Genomic DNA, 15,613 nt, shown 5'->3' on the forward strand with positions numbered 1-15,613 from the left:
TCTGTTACATTGTTGTGGTGGTTTTGTGAAGGCTAAGACTTAGATATTTGCAACAACATGTCTAGCAGGAGACTTTATTTAATAAATATACATCCTGTTTGTTACAATGAAATGAATTCATGTGATTTATATTTAAGTAATTTACATATATATCTCCAGTGACATGAAATATGGTATCACAAGGAAATCATTTCAGGCTGTAAAACAGATGCTATGAACTGGTTTGTGGCCAGTACTGTCCAAGGTGCTGGCAATACAAAGAAAGTCAAGAAGTCGTCTCTGTGCCAAGAAGGCCCAAATATATTGAAAGTTGAGATAACTGAGATGATGTTCTTATTCTTGAACATGGGGGAGCTGAAAAGGAGACTCCTGTGATATCTTTGATGAGATATTCAATCGTTGATTTGCATAGCAAAATAGAGCCACAAGTTATTTTGAGCTTGTGTTAAGCACTTCCTCATCATGTACCCCAATAGAAATTGCAATGTTATTATTGTGTGTCTTTCTTTGTTTTTGAGTCAGGGTTCAGAATGTAGTCCTGGATGGCCTGGAGCTCATTATGTACACCAGACTGGCCTCAAACATATCTGCCTCCTGAGTGGCTGCAGGGATTGTGTTTGTGGAGCACCATGCCCGGCCCTCTAAATTGCAACATTCATAAGAAACAGCAAGATCCACATTTCCCATTTAATGAAAACTATAATAATGGATAAAAATACCTCTTAGATCAATCTTTATAAATAAAACATCGATATAAAATAATCTGGGAGCTTGTCTGAGAGCTAGTGACCTGCTTATATGTCTCCATTTCAGTGTTTGTTTCCATGAAGTGACTTTTATTCCGTGAAAATCTAATGAAATCAAGAATGCTTGCATCAGAATTTATGTGCCCAGAAAGTTTGTATAGTACTTTAGGAGTGTGCAGTCTCCTAAAACCATAGCCATATCAGATGCCTGGAAACAATATTGATATATCTTTACAAATAAAGTTTTTTTTTAAAAAATAGAATTGTATTTTGGTTATCCCCTTATTTTCTTGTGAAATAAAATTACACTTTGTTGTCAGGCCGGAGAGATGCCAGAGTTGCTGATGTCACTTGCTCTCGTAGAGGACCGACATTTAGTTCCTGGTGCTCACATGACCATGACAACTCACAACTGGCTGTAAGTACAGTTGCAGAGGATCCAAGAGCCTCTTCTGATGAAACTGCAGATGCATAGTATCCATACATATATGTTGGCAATACATAAAATGAAATAATACACATAAAAATTAACATATTTGAAAAAAATTAAAGTTCAATAAAACAAGCATCAAAGATAACTATGCAGATTTCATCAGTGTTTGGACAGCTTTGGCATTATTTTTGCTGTTTCAGAAGTAGGCTGACCCTCTGACCTTTTATTGTTTACTTGAAAACATTGTTTACTAGAAAATCATCTTTTCTAATGCACATCAAGATAATGGGTCTTCAGTCCAGGGAAGAAAGCTAAACTTCCAACTTTGAAACCCTTATCTACAGAGTTAAATACGGGGATCTTCAATTTTGTGACTTAAATGAGGCTCAAATATTTTAGTACTGGCTATCTTTATCTTTTACCCTTAATTGGTCAGACATTTTCAACTTTTTAAAATCTACCTCTCACAATTTTTTTCTTCTTCAAGTATAACACAGTCATATACCTGTAGTCCAGAGAAATTAAATAACATTCTCAACTTCATAAACGGAACTTAAAGTTCTATCTTTCATTGCCAAACATGCTTCTTATTTGCTCAAATACTCTTCTTGAAATTATCACAACTTAAAAAAACTCTATACATCTAACGTTGATTTATCCCCACATCTCAGCTCAATCTACCTATGCATAAACTGTTTTTTGGCAAAACTATTAATTTACATTCTATGTGAAAATTTTTCTATCCTACTTTTTGTCTAAAAGAAATTCTAAATTCTTTATTCACTTTAATCTTAGTAAATGTTAAACTTTATATATTTCTCACTGAATGCACCAAAACACAGCAGAATGATATTATCAATACTTTCAGCTCCTGTTTTTATTAAACATGCTCCTTATGTCACCACAGTTACTTAAACTCTGATTTTCAAGAATGTACATCAACCTTATCTGTAGCAAACGTGCTTCCTAATCAGCTACAGTGGTGCTCCTGTCCTACTAAGATTTAGTCTCTCCCTTTAATGATAGAGAGTTGGAGTTTTTTAAAAACTGTTTTAATATTTTGTGAGTATGGAAAGAGAAGGAGGGGGAGAGAGAGAGACAGAAGAGAGCAGTGAGAGCTATATGTACATGCCAGGATTGAGTGGGATTTTCAAGAGAGGCAAGAGACGGCTATTAAGTAGCATTTTGTTGGTTTCTGACTAAGTAGAAGTTATTGTTGTATATGTTTCTTTATTTGAAGGATCTGCTTTAGTAAATGAGAATATAAATGTCTTCTTTATTTTTTGTTTTTGTCAGGGTCTTACACTATACTCCAGGTTGCAATAGAACTCATTACATAGTCCAGGCTGGCCTTCAACTTACAAAAATCCTGCTGCCTCACTATTTACAGCTTGAATTGTGTTTAAAAGTACATTGTTTAAGTGTGCAGACTGAAAAAGCAAGAACAATTTTAGAGGATCAATGGAACTCTTATTATTTATAGACCAGAAGTTGGTCAGAAAACCTGTTCTGGGTGCGAACATTACTCATAATACAGTTTGCAGGATTTTTCTCAAAAACTCACAAGTTTACAGATAAGTAAAAATAGATGGGTAAATGCAAAGATCATGTGTGTCTTAGTCATTGGCAAAATTCATTTTAGCATGGTTCATTAGTTGTTTTAAACCACTTTCGACATGTCTTTTTTTGTAAGGAGAGGTACAGAATATTGTTTCCACCCAGTCAATCTGTACAGTTTTGTTTTTGTTACTTTAGTTGTTAGATGTCTCAAAATTCTTGATGCTCGGTCTATGGGACACAAGTGAGAGGGTTTTCTTCTTTTCTGCAGGCTCCCTTGATCTACTTAGTTTTTCAGTTCTGTCAGTTTCTATTTCTGAGACTTTGGTGCATGACTTTAAGGATTGGTGCTGTTGGCAAATAGTCCAACATCTGAAGCTTAATCCTTAATATGCAGAACTTTATGTCTTACCTATCCAGATATGGGGCTTTGGCCTGTCCTATCTAGGGGAAATGATGTGGGATTCCCTTCTGTATGCTGTGAATACCATTGGTTTAAAAAGAAGATGTTTTGGGCCTGTGGTAGAGTAGAACAGAGCTAGACAGGGAAAACTAAAGTGAATGCGGGGAGAAAGAAGGCAAGGTCAGTGAGAAGACATGTAGCCCCACCCAAGACAGATGCCAGAACTTTACCCAGTAAGCTATAGCCTTGTGGTGATACTCAGAGTAATGGACATGGGTTTAATTTAAGATATGAGGTAGCCAGTAAGAAGCTAGAGCTAATGGGCCAAGCAGTGATTTGATTAATACAATTTCAGAGTGCTTATTTTGGGAGTCTGGGCAGCCAGGAACACACAAGCATCCTCTTTACTATAGGAAAATATGAGAAGATTTTAGTTTCAAGACTGGAGCGTGTTACATGATGGCAATCTCAAAGAAAATATGGCCTGACTTTAGACATCAAACTGCATAATCTAGGACAGAGCAGGTTTGGTTTGCCGAACCCTAAAGTTAGCACCAAGGAAGCTTTTCCACCACACGGTGCTGTAAACCAGAATTTTATCAAGTCATTTATTATTGATGTAGGTGCTGACATAGATGTAATTTGGTTTTATAAACTTGGAAGAATGAAGAAGAATACTGTAGCCACTTGTCAGCGATGTGTACAAAACATTCCACTTTAAAAATGGCAAAGGTTTCCTTTTGTTCTTCTGTCAAAAATATCAAGAGATGTCTTTGTAGTATAGCTCTTCTCATCATATTACCCTTTGAGATTAAGAGTTAGGTCCTTTGGATAGTGGTGATTTAGAGAATTCAAGACATGATTCCTTTAAAGAATGCTAATAGGAAAATTGGGTACAGTTCAACCTGACCAGTTGTATAGATTCAACATCAGAGATCTTTCCAGAGACATCTACCCCAGTGAAGCTGGGGTCTTAATGTATTGCATAGAAAGAAATTTCATAGCAAAGTTGGAAGTCATTCAGAAAAAATATTTTAATATAAATTTAAACATGGGAGTGGGAGGCAGAGGAGAGGAGACTATCAGGAGACTGGATTACTGTTTGACTGGATTACTTTTGACATAAGCACTCAAACCCTTTTTGCTTTTGTATCCTCTTTGTCTTCCCCCATAGTCATCAATTACCTCATTTTTGTCCCAATTTTGTTCATGTTTTAAAGTATAGTTCAAATTTACGTTCTTCACAATATGTACTTAGTCTATCATGATGGTCAGTCTTGGTTGTCACTTGGACTGAATCTGAGGTCAACTAACAGATGAGCCACGGGACACAGCTCTGATGAATTTTCTTAGTCAGGTTATTTGAAGTAGAATGTCCCACGCTGAATGAGGGTAGAACCCTCTGGTAGAAGCACAGACAAAAGGAGGTCTGAGAGGAAAGCTTTATACTTTTTGCCTCCATGCCTTCAATCCCAACTTTCAGTTCACGCATACAACTGCCTCTACCACGAGTATCCATAGTGGCGCTGTGCTGTTAATATTCCTTTATAGAGATTGGAACCTAGTTTCTTTGGGCTTCCAAAGCAACCCATAGATTAAAGGCCCATGTATCTCAAAGAACGCCCCAGGCTTTGCATGCCAGGTTGAGGCTGCTGCAGGATTCAGCCTTGTGGATTGACCACTGCCAGGGTCTCAGCCTTTCTGGTGTAATGCCATCCATTGTTGGCCTTTCTAGGTCAGACTGTAAGCCAATGGAATATATCCCCCCTTTAAAATATAGTCATCCTGTATGTTCTGTCCGTCTAGGGAACCCTAACTAATAAAGCTGTTTAACAATTTTCTGAGCCTTAAATGCATTTTTATTTATATATTCATGTATACTACATATATTGCTATACTTGGTGTGTCGTGTGTGTGTGTGTGTGTATTTGGGTAAGGTTGATGTTAGATAAATTAGTGTTTTGAAAGAGGTCTCTTCTAAACCTGGAAAGCATGGACATAACACGACTAGATGGCCCAGAGAGCCCACTTCTACTTCCCTAGCACTTTTTATGTGGATTCTGCTGGTTGAATCCAGGTTCTCATATTTGCATGGCAAGCATTTTTATTGCTGCAGTTTTGTAGAATGATTCAGGAAGTTTTTGTCACAGGGCATTGAACACAGTGGTCATAACTATTGATTTGTGGTGACTACAATGTATACAATTTTACCTTCAGTACTCTTATGTTTCTTTAGACAAGTTTTCCTTTCCTAAATTTCTATAGAATTAATGCTATGGAGATGAAGCACACACTAGACAGAAAACATTGTACAGTGTTTTATGATTGTCCATTTAGATGGTAAATAGCTAAAGGTAAAATCTATCTATTCTGAAAGATATATGTAAATCACTTAGAAGGGTCCTACCAGAAAAAGGCTGCTATGCTGGGATTTGGTCTCTTTCTTTCAGGAGTACTTTAGCTGGGAAATGTGTCATTTTCCTGACCTTTACTGGCATGTGTGTGAGGTCACACACCAAATTTGTTTCCTGGACTGTACTGTAGATAATAATGAATCACAGTGTCCTTGGTGTATAGACACCATGATTCATCTTTCCACGTCTAAGTTGGTTACTCAAATCATGTTATACATGGAATTCAGCATGATTCTGGACATCTCGATAAAGGTTCTGCTACAATCTCTCTGGTTAAATGTACAGTTTGTTCTCATTTCTTTCTTTTTGAGACAGGGTCTCATGTAGCTCATACTGGCTTTAACTGTCAAGAATGATTGAAGTCCTCATCGTCCTACCTCCACCTCCCTAGTGCTAGGATTATAGACTGTGTCAGCACGCTTAGATAAATATCTCATTTTGTTGTTAGTTATTTATAGGCAAGAATGACTTTGAACTCCTGATCCTCCTGCCTCCATCTCCCATGTGCTAGGATTATAAACTATGCCACTACACTTGGATAAGTGTTGATATTTGGTTGTTAATTATTTGTTTTATTGTATATTTATTTGTTAAGAAGAATCTCACTATGTAGTCCAGATTAGACTTAGATGCATGAGCTTCCTGCCTCAGTATTCCATATCTGAATGACAGGCATACAGCACCATGTTGAATTTATGTGTGATGCAATTTAGCATTGTGACTTAATATTTTCGTTGTGTATATTGAATTAAGATAATAAACTGTGACATTATCATGAATTCTTTAATTATTTATGCTCTTGCTTTTGCCTGTGCTTGCAATTAAGTCTTATATAACCAAATACTGCTTTGTTTCATAAATGTTTATAAACATTAATTTTGGTAGTTCAAAATTATGTTTAACCATTCATTGTAGCCAAAATATGGAGGAATTACTGGTTTCAACTCAGCCTTGTTTTCCACACAAACTTCATCTTAGTTGAAGATGTCAACAGTTCCAGTATTTACTTTATAAATGCTATATATATTTATGACCACCATTAACTTTTCCTATGCTGTTAGTAGATTATTAATTCAAAACCAATAGATTTACTGCACAAGTATTTTAATGACCCTTGTCTCACTTTCTCTACATTCTTCTGTAGCTTTTGGCATTCATGAAAAACTAGTGTTTTTTTTTTTAAGAGCACAACAGACTAAGAGAGTAACATCATAAATTACTTCATATTTCACTGGGAAATTTTGGTACATGGTTTACATTTATTGTTGTCATCTTTTGAAAATAAAATGACATAATTTTCCTTCCTGAGACACAAACTAGCTAAGATCTTACTGAAAATCAATATGTCAAATGTGTGTATGTATGTATGTATGTATATATATATATATACACATATATATATATTCTTTGTATATTTGCTCAATATTAAATGTTGTAAAAAAGAAATGGTGCTAAAGTCAATGCATAAATTCATGAAAATGAAAAAAATATTCAAGGTATAACATCATAAGCTGGGTCGTGATGCAGATCTATAATCTCAACCCTTGTAAGTATAAGGCATGCTGCCATGTTACTTTGTACCTTGAAAACCCTAAACTGAAGAAAGTTATGGGATCAGTTCACATAACTTATTATGGGAAAAGATCAGACCTGATGGATCCAGCAGGCTCGAGAATTCTCACTACTTATGAGACTTATACTGTCATATAAAACAGACAATTCAGTGCTATAAGTGGAGTATGAAATAGACTTGAGCTATCAATTTAGATTCAGAGGTTGACTTGATGCAACTACCACAGGCCCAAAATTATACAGAGCTTACTGTTAAATAGGCAGGCCCCAAATACTTTCAGGAAGAGGGCAAGTGTCTCACCTATCACTTGGTGAGGCAGTCAGGACTATTTGAACATATACTTTTGGGTTTATCAAGCTTTTCTTTACATGGACTAAGAATAGAACGTGGGAATGAAGAGAAAGGAAGAACAAACAAATGAAGGAAGGAAAAGGAAGGAATTTGACATGAAGTTCAAATTTGACTCTATATCCCAGAAATTTGTTCACAGCTACTCATTTACTCAGGGTACAGTTGTATATACAGCAAGATATTTTTATGTCTAGTCTTTTTGGATTATGCAACAGTAAAAATTGTAGACGCCATAGCTCAAAAATTAAAGTTTAACTTCTCATAATGGCAATATCACTGTCAACTGACTGGGATATGTTCGCTCTGCTAGGGTAGGTGTCAAGGATACGCATGCAGAACATCTTCCAGTACTGACACATGAATACACGGCAGGTTTTTAATAAGCCATGCTCTGTATCTTTAATAGAATCTAACATTGTAGTTCAGAGTGACCTTGTTCATGCAGTCCTGCATGTTCACATTACAACCCTGCACCATCAGGCCTGAATAACCCTTGACTTTTGATAGCAGCCAGCAGCAGTGGCAAGCAGCTCTTAGAAGCATCAATTGGCACCTCTATTCCAGATCTCCTGCAAGTCTCGGGTTTTGGGAACAGTTTGCTCTATGGTCACAGAGACAGCACAAAAAGAACACAAAGTGAGCTCAACTGCCTTCTTATACAGTCAGTAAAAGGCCATTTGTATTAGAACAGATCTTGGTAAAAATGAGGGATTGTATTCATGTCAATATGGCATTGTCCATCTTGCGCTTTTGGGCCCTCTTCTCTTCTTGGTAGAAATGATAGTAAAATTGTGGTGCGTTGAATGAGAAGGTCTCCAATAGCCTCCTCTGTGTGATTAGGATATGCGTGGTCTTATTGGAAGGGCTGTGCCACTGGTGGAGGGTGGCTTTAAGTTTTCAAAACACTTGCATCATTTCCAGTCTTTCTTTGCCTCCTATTTGTGGATCAAGATGTGAGCTCACACTGTTCCCATAGCAATGCCTTTGCTCCATTGTCATGGGCTCTACCTAAACCTCTGAAATCATCAGACCCAAATTAAATGCTTTCTTATATAAGTTGACTTGGTCATAGTATTTTGTCATTGCAAAAGAAAAGGGTCATCTAAATTTTCCCAAGACGTGTGAAGACAAAATTATGTTCTAGTTGTTTGTAATAATGAAGCCACACTTTCCAGAGCTGGAACTGTGCTTAAACAAGCAGCTGTTTTCATGTGCCTTCCTTAAGGCTTTCTTGGATTGCTCAAAATATCAGGTAGGGTCACAAGGGTTGTCAGTTGACTGACTGCTCAAAGCAATGAGGGTACCAGAGTAGAAACTCTCAGATGTCCACGAGGGAGTTAAATCACCTTATCTCCCAACACTTTGCATATTTATAGGAAAATAAACATTTGATGGAGTGCTTACAAGAAGGATGTATCATTAATATCCATGGTAATTTAAACATTATTTTAATAATGCTTAATGCCCACCCTTCATGATCTGGAGAAGGGGGGCCTCCAATCTGTCTCAGAAGGTTTGCTGTTCTGGTGAAAGTCATCACATCCTGAGATATCAAATACCAAATGGGAAAAAAAGGTTGATTGATGATTTTTGTTATTGTTTATTGATTGGTTGGTGACATTTATTTGTGTGTGTGTGTGTGAAAGAGAGAGAGAGAGAGACACACACACACACACACACAGAGAGAGAGAGAGAGAGAGAGAGAGAGAGAGAGAGAGAGAGAGAGAGAGAGAGAGAGAGAGAGAGGCATGTGTAAGTCAGAGAACAATTGTTTTTTCATCTCGGGTGGTCAAGCTTGGTAGTAAGCACCTTTTCTCACTGTCACATCTTAACCGCTATGATGGGAAGTTGGGAAGTTCTTAAGAGGTAGATTAATCTGTTATAAAGTCTTAATCTTATTGGTACCAAGATTATTTCTGAATGGGTATGAAGCATCTTTTAGTCGTGCCTTTATGAAAGGGATTATCCTACATAATCACATTTCTATGCCTTGGATTTAAAACAAAATGGAGTCAATTTAAGCACTGTGGATGAAGGGGAAGTTAAATTCCTTCTTGGAGAGAAATGTTTAGAGACATTAATGAAATACAAATAATACTTATACGTGTGATTAACAAACTGTTTTAAAATGCAGAAGCATTTATACCGAAGATTTTAAATTGACTTTTGGACTTCTTTTTGCTTCATTTTTTAATGCTAAAGTGATCATATCTGAGTTTAGAATCTGTATTTTCTCATGAATTTGTACTATAAATATGTGTTATTCAAAATAACATGTCATTATGCCCTATGCTTAATGCCAATTCATGCTTTATTCAAGTTAAATTGAGTTGGATATCTTTTACTGAGTCATATTGCTTTATACTTTAACTGTGATTTAATAGGCCATACCATGAATTTACTATACCATTGTTTAGACCACACCATTGTATTTACAACATGTATATAGTTTATAACCTTTTGTTGAACAGACAAGCAAGAAACAGTGTTTGATGTCCATTTTACCAGACACTATATAACTGTGTTCAGTGGAGAATTAAGGGAAATGTTAATTCTATAGGGACCTGGAGATTGCTATGGAGCTTCAATGGCTTTGTTTAATCTTGAGGTAGGGCATGATATTTAAAAGGTAGGAATGGCTGTGGAGGATTTGATTACTGGCCAGTGTGTAAATCAAGTTTGTAAAGTGCTAAGGTAATCTAGAGGAGATTAAGGAAACGTAAAGTGGTATATCTGTGTCAATCAAAAGGAAATGTGGCAAGACTTATTGCAAAGTTCCTGAGGGGACAAACTGGCCAAAATCCAAATGCTGTGCCAATGAGCTTCTGGAAGAATTTCAGCTTTGAAAAACTGTTCATAGAGGGTACAATTGATAAAATCAATGCAGATGAAAAAAACTAACCTTGTCTTAGGCATGGAAAATTGTGGCCCCAGGGTGGTATATATACAGTTCTCTCCTATAAAGAAGTATGTGCTGGGGATGAAATTGTTTGTTTAGCCTAGGGCTTTCCGAGAAGCCAGCTGTGGCTAAAGTAGAGACATTACCCATGCCACTAACTCCTAAGCTGGCCAAGAGCCAAGCAGCTTGAGCAGGAATTAAGAGCATGACTTCACTCTCCTTTGGACCTTGGCCAAGTCTTTGGATGGAGTCAGTTCCATTGAACATGTCAGGCCAAGAAAGATGTAGCAGGCCCATGGAACTGACTCAGAAACAGGAAGCAGAACACATAATTACACCGAGTATGATCAGATGGTGCCTTCTACCCACCCCAGCATCGCTCCTTTCAGGAAATCACTTATAACAGCTATGAAATCTTCAAATGATATATCGGATATTATATGTGTTTTCTTTAGTGTACCCTTTTGATGTGGGATGTCCTTCAGTATATGTGCAGGTTTTATTGGTTGATGAATAAAGTTTTTTCAGCCAATGGCTTATCAGAGTAAAGCCAGGCAGAAAATCTGAACAGATATGTATAGAAAGAATAGGGAGAGAATAGGCAGAGTCAGGAGACACCATGTAGCTGCCGAAGGAGAAGATGCCAGAACTTACCCGGCAGCCCACATCCTTATGGTGCGACACAGACTAATAGAAATGAGTTAATTTAAGATGCAAGAGCTAGCTAGAAATACAGCTAAGTTATTGGTCAAGCACTGTTGTAATTAATATAGTTTATTGTGATTATTTCGGTCTGGGTGGCCAGGAAACAAACAAGGAATCTCCGTTTACACCCTCTGATGATTATTCTTGAGATAAACCTATACTTGCTTGGACTGGACGAATGGACACTGGTGAGTCTTCATTGACCCTCTCTACTCTCTGTAAATAGGCTTCATTACATGGGTGTTACAATGAAAACTTCTTTGAGCCCTACAGGTTTGTAAAGACATATGAAAGAATAGTGAAGACAGCAATGGTTTCAACAAAGGCACCCTGTGTGGATGGGAAAGGAAGGCCATTAGGCTGTTGGATGAGAATCTAAGTGTCAGGATTGGCTACTTGTTTATGAATTATTGGATGGGGGGGGGGACCAATGGCCCACAAAATGGTGAAGCAACTGTTGTTGACTGCATATGAGAACTAGACTGTAGGGCTCTTTTGTACTGGAGAGATGAGGGTTGTCTTTGCCTTGCCAAATGCCTTCTTAACTTACATTTCTTTCTTTGATCTTATTTCTCTTTTCCTCAAATATTGGAAAACATTGATTTTCTTTTCCTACCTTGTTTTCAGCAATATATTGCTGTTCTAAACTCTCTCATACATGCTGACAGTGCTTTATTTAGTTCTCTTGGATTTGGGGGTATAAATTGTGTTGTTCCTTGTAACTTACAAGCTTGACTGTCTTTTTATGGTCCTACTCTACGTATTTCTCCTTTCTATTATATTCCTTTCTTTTATTTTTTCTCCTTCTTTTGTTATTTCTTTCTTGCACTTCCATTTCTTTGTTCTTTCTTGGTTAAAGCTTTAGAAAAAAATGATAAATAGTAATGTCCCCATCCCATCATGTGTAATCCATGTATTTATATAATATTCTCTATGACCCCAACTATAACAATTAAGTGAATTTGCTTTTCAGTCAATGCTTAATGCTGGTTTCAGTTCCTGCTATACTATCAGGACCAAGGGCAATTTGAGAATGATGGCCTGAGAGCCAGGCTCCAGGTGGTCTCTAAATGTGTAAAACAAGTCTCCCCCTTTTCACTCACCTTTTACTCTGGTTTAATCCAGGTTTACCTATGATCACTTCTCAGCGGGACTTCATTGTGCTTTCACAACTTCCCAAAAACTGTCACAGTAGGCTAGTGATTCCAGAGATGGCTCTTCTTTACCAACTCTAATCTCATCAACATCAGGTCTTCCAGAAGTTACTGAATCTTCTTTCAATTCTCTTGAAAGTTATATAGCTATTTAGAATTTGAACAGAGTTTAAATAGACGAATAAGTTAGGTCATCCAACTTGAAACATGAAATCACTATTTTAGAACTAAAATTTATCATTTCAAATTTTGTTATCAAACCATATGTGACTTCTCTCTGAAGTAAGAAATACCTCATTAAGACAGCTCCCACTATTTACAAGTAACCACTAAAATTTTTACCCTGCTACACTTAGTAAACATTATATAAAAACAGTATTTCTAAAGTAAAATTGTAAATATAAATATATTGTCCCCTTCCAAAGAAATGAAGACTAGCTACAAATACTGAATGAATACTCAATATTGAAATTATTCTGAATATTTCTTTGTTATGTTGATAAAGAGTGATCCTAACGTAAAACAACTGACTTTTAGATCACACCAAAGAGTAAACAAGAAAATCCTCCTGTTTTTTTTTTGCATAACAATTCTTTTCCAGAGAAATGATTATAGGTTTGTGCATATCGATGCTTCTTTTGAAAGGTTTGCTACTCTGTGTTCTTCAGCACTAGGTTTTGTGTGTTTCTTACAAAGTTCAGGTTCATTTAAATCACATTTTGGTAGGCCAGTAATCCTATACTATTTCATGAAATTCATAGGCAAGAGATGACAAGGAAAATAACTTCTCTTCCAGAAAGTTTATGAATGAATGTGTGTGTATGTGCATGCATGTGGCGGTGAAAGGTCAGATCCTGAATCTTCCTTCTTCCTTTCCATATTACTGAATGTGTATCTTGACAATTCCGCTAGGCTATCTGGCTGACCAGTGAGTTCTAGGGACCCTCAACTCTCTCTTCCCAGTGCTTAGTTTACATATGCATGTTGCTGTGCCTGGCCTTTTTATATGCATCCTAGGGAGCCCAGCTCAGGTCTAAAGCTTGCAAATAAAGCATTTCACCAACTGAAGCATCTCTCCAGACCCTTTATGCATAAATTTTCATTTTGTATGGGAGACGTGTTTCTGTGTAATGTTAATCCTAACATTTACCAGAGGGAAAAAAAATTTGAATTTTTTTTTACCAGTTCTAGCATTTTGAACAAATTAAAGCAAGTTTATATTAAAATTTCATATGGATGGAATTTGGTCAAGATCACTCCCTGGACCTTTCCAGTTGAGTGATCCTTGGAGGTGTGTTGTCTGGGCTTATATAGACAAAACGCACAGGCCACCATACTTTCGTAGGAGGCTTTGTTGCTATTTTTAACATCTACAAACTCCCAGCTTTCCAAGAAGCTATCTGGTCCTTGACAAGTGGGGCTCACAGGTTAACTTCAAGCATAACAGCATGATAAGGATCTTAAAGTAATTCTATAATTTTTGCATAAGTGAAATTAATTTTTATATAAATGAAAATATTTTAGTTTGTAAAATCTTTGTCATATTTTAGTTTTGGTTCAAAATTTAAAATGATTTTGAAGACTGTCTCCAGTCTATGCCAGTGTACCCCAATCTTTGCTCTTATACCCCCTTCTCTTCAAATACCTTATGCGTTCATTTTACTCCTTCAATGAGCTTCCACAGTTAGCATTTTAGTCTCTGACACTAACCTATTCTGTTATCATCTCATGCATAGAATCTTTCCTATATTTTCTCTATTTTACTCCCATTGTTTTTGGTTTTTATGACATTGTTCATCACTTTGCAAGGTAAAAGCTGCTTTTTCTGTAAAAATAATTGTAATCCATATTAGTTGCTCATCGGATGCTGTAATAAAACAAATAACCAAGGCAACTTACAGAAAGAAGAGTTTATTTGGGCTATGGTTCCAAAAGAATAGGAATCCACCATGGCAGAAAGGCATAGCAGTAGGCAGTAGGCATGGTGGTTGGAAAGGAAATTGAGATGTTCCATCCTTTATTGCAAGCACAAACAGAGCAAGCAAACCAGATGTGGGTAAGGTTTTTACTCTCAGAACCTGATTCCAGTGATACTTTCTGCAGCAAGGCTACAACTTCTAAGCTTCCCCAAACAGCACAATTTTCCAAGGGTCAAGTATTCAAATACCAGAGTCTAGGGGAGGCATTCTCATTCAAATAACTGCATAACTTATCTATTTTTTCTTTATGCCATTTTTAAAAGATTAATTTGTTTAGTATGTCTATAGTGTTCTGCCATCATGTATGCTTGCACATCAGAAGAAGGCAGCACATTTTGTTATACTAATTACAGATGGTTGTGAGCCACCATGTGATTGTTGGGAATTGAACTCAGGACCTCTGGAAGAGCAGCCAGTGCTCTTAACATCTGAGCCATCTCTCTAGATCCAACATTTTCACATTAACTTATTATGATAACTGTGTTAAAGCTGTGGCAGTACTAAAATATTTTTAACATATGAACATTTGGTTTGGTATGTCTCCATCCCAAAGATCTTGGAAACTTACATTGGTTCCCCTACTTCATACAGCAACTCCATATACTATGTCCATTATATTACTAAGGAATTATGACCTTTTAATAGGCTGCAAATATCATCTCCATCTTCAATAGCTGAGAGCTGTCAAACTGCAGTAACATAGCAAGTCATAAGTTTCAATGTTATAAAATGCTTAAATTTCAATGGCGGTGACAGGATGATGAGGTGCAACCTACTGGTAACTTCCTAGACTGACAAAAATTTTACTTTAGGAATAAAGTAAAATTCCTGTGCACCTCCTGCTGGGGGTGGCATTAGTACTGCAGCTGTTGTGTGGAGGACAAGGCCCAACTGTTCTCTAAAACTTCTTCCATCTGCCCAAAATCTATGGCTTACCCTCATAACTGGTCTACAGACACAGAGCAACAACCTTGCAAAGAAAAGTGTTAGATGAAACAATTTTAATAGCTAGGTCCTGAGTCTGGTTCTAATTTTAACCCAATATGTTATTTTAAACAAATCATTGTTTTTCGGTTGGATCTTATGATGTGAGAGTCCCCTCTGTGTGTTGCTTGTATTGGTTAATGAATAAAGAAACTGCCTTGGCCTGATAGGGCAGAACTTAGGTAGGTGGAGAAGACAGAACTGAATGCTGGGAGGAAGAAAGGTGGAGTAGGACAGAGATGCCATGGATCCTCTGCCTGAGACAGATTCCAACTCAAGGGTTGTTAGGAAAGAAGTCCTAACGATTTACATAACCTTAGATTTTGTGTTCTTCCTGCATGTAAGGTATCCCACCTGGTGGTTCAAAGATAAAACAGCAGCCCCTACTTAAAATGGAGATTCAATTTCTTTATTG

The sequence above is a fragment of the Microtus pennsylvanicus genome, chromosome 1 (assembly GCF_037038515.1).
Source record: "Microtus pennsylvanicus isolate mMicPen1 chromosome 1, mMicPen1.hap1, whole genome shotgun sequence".
Lineage (NCBI taxonomy): Eukaryota > Metazoa > Chordata > Mammalia > Rodentia > Cricetidae > Microtus > Microtus pennsylvanicus.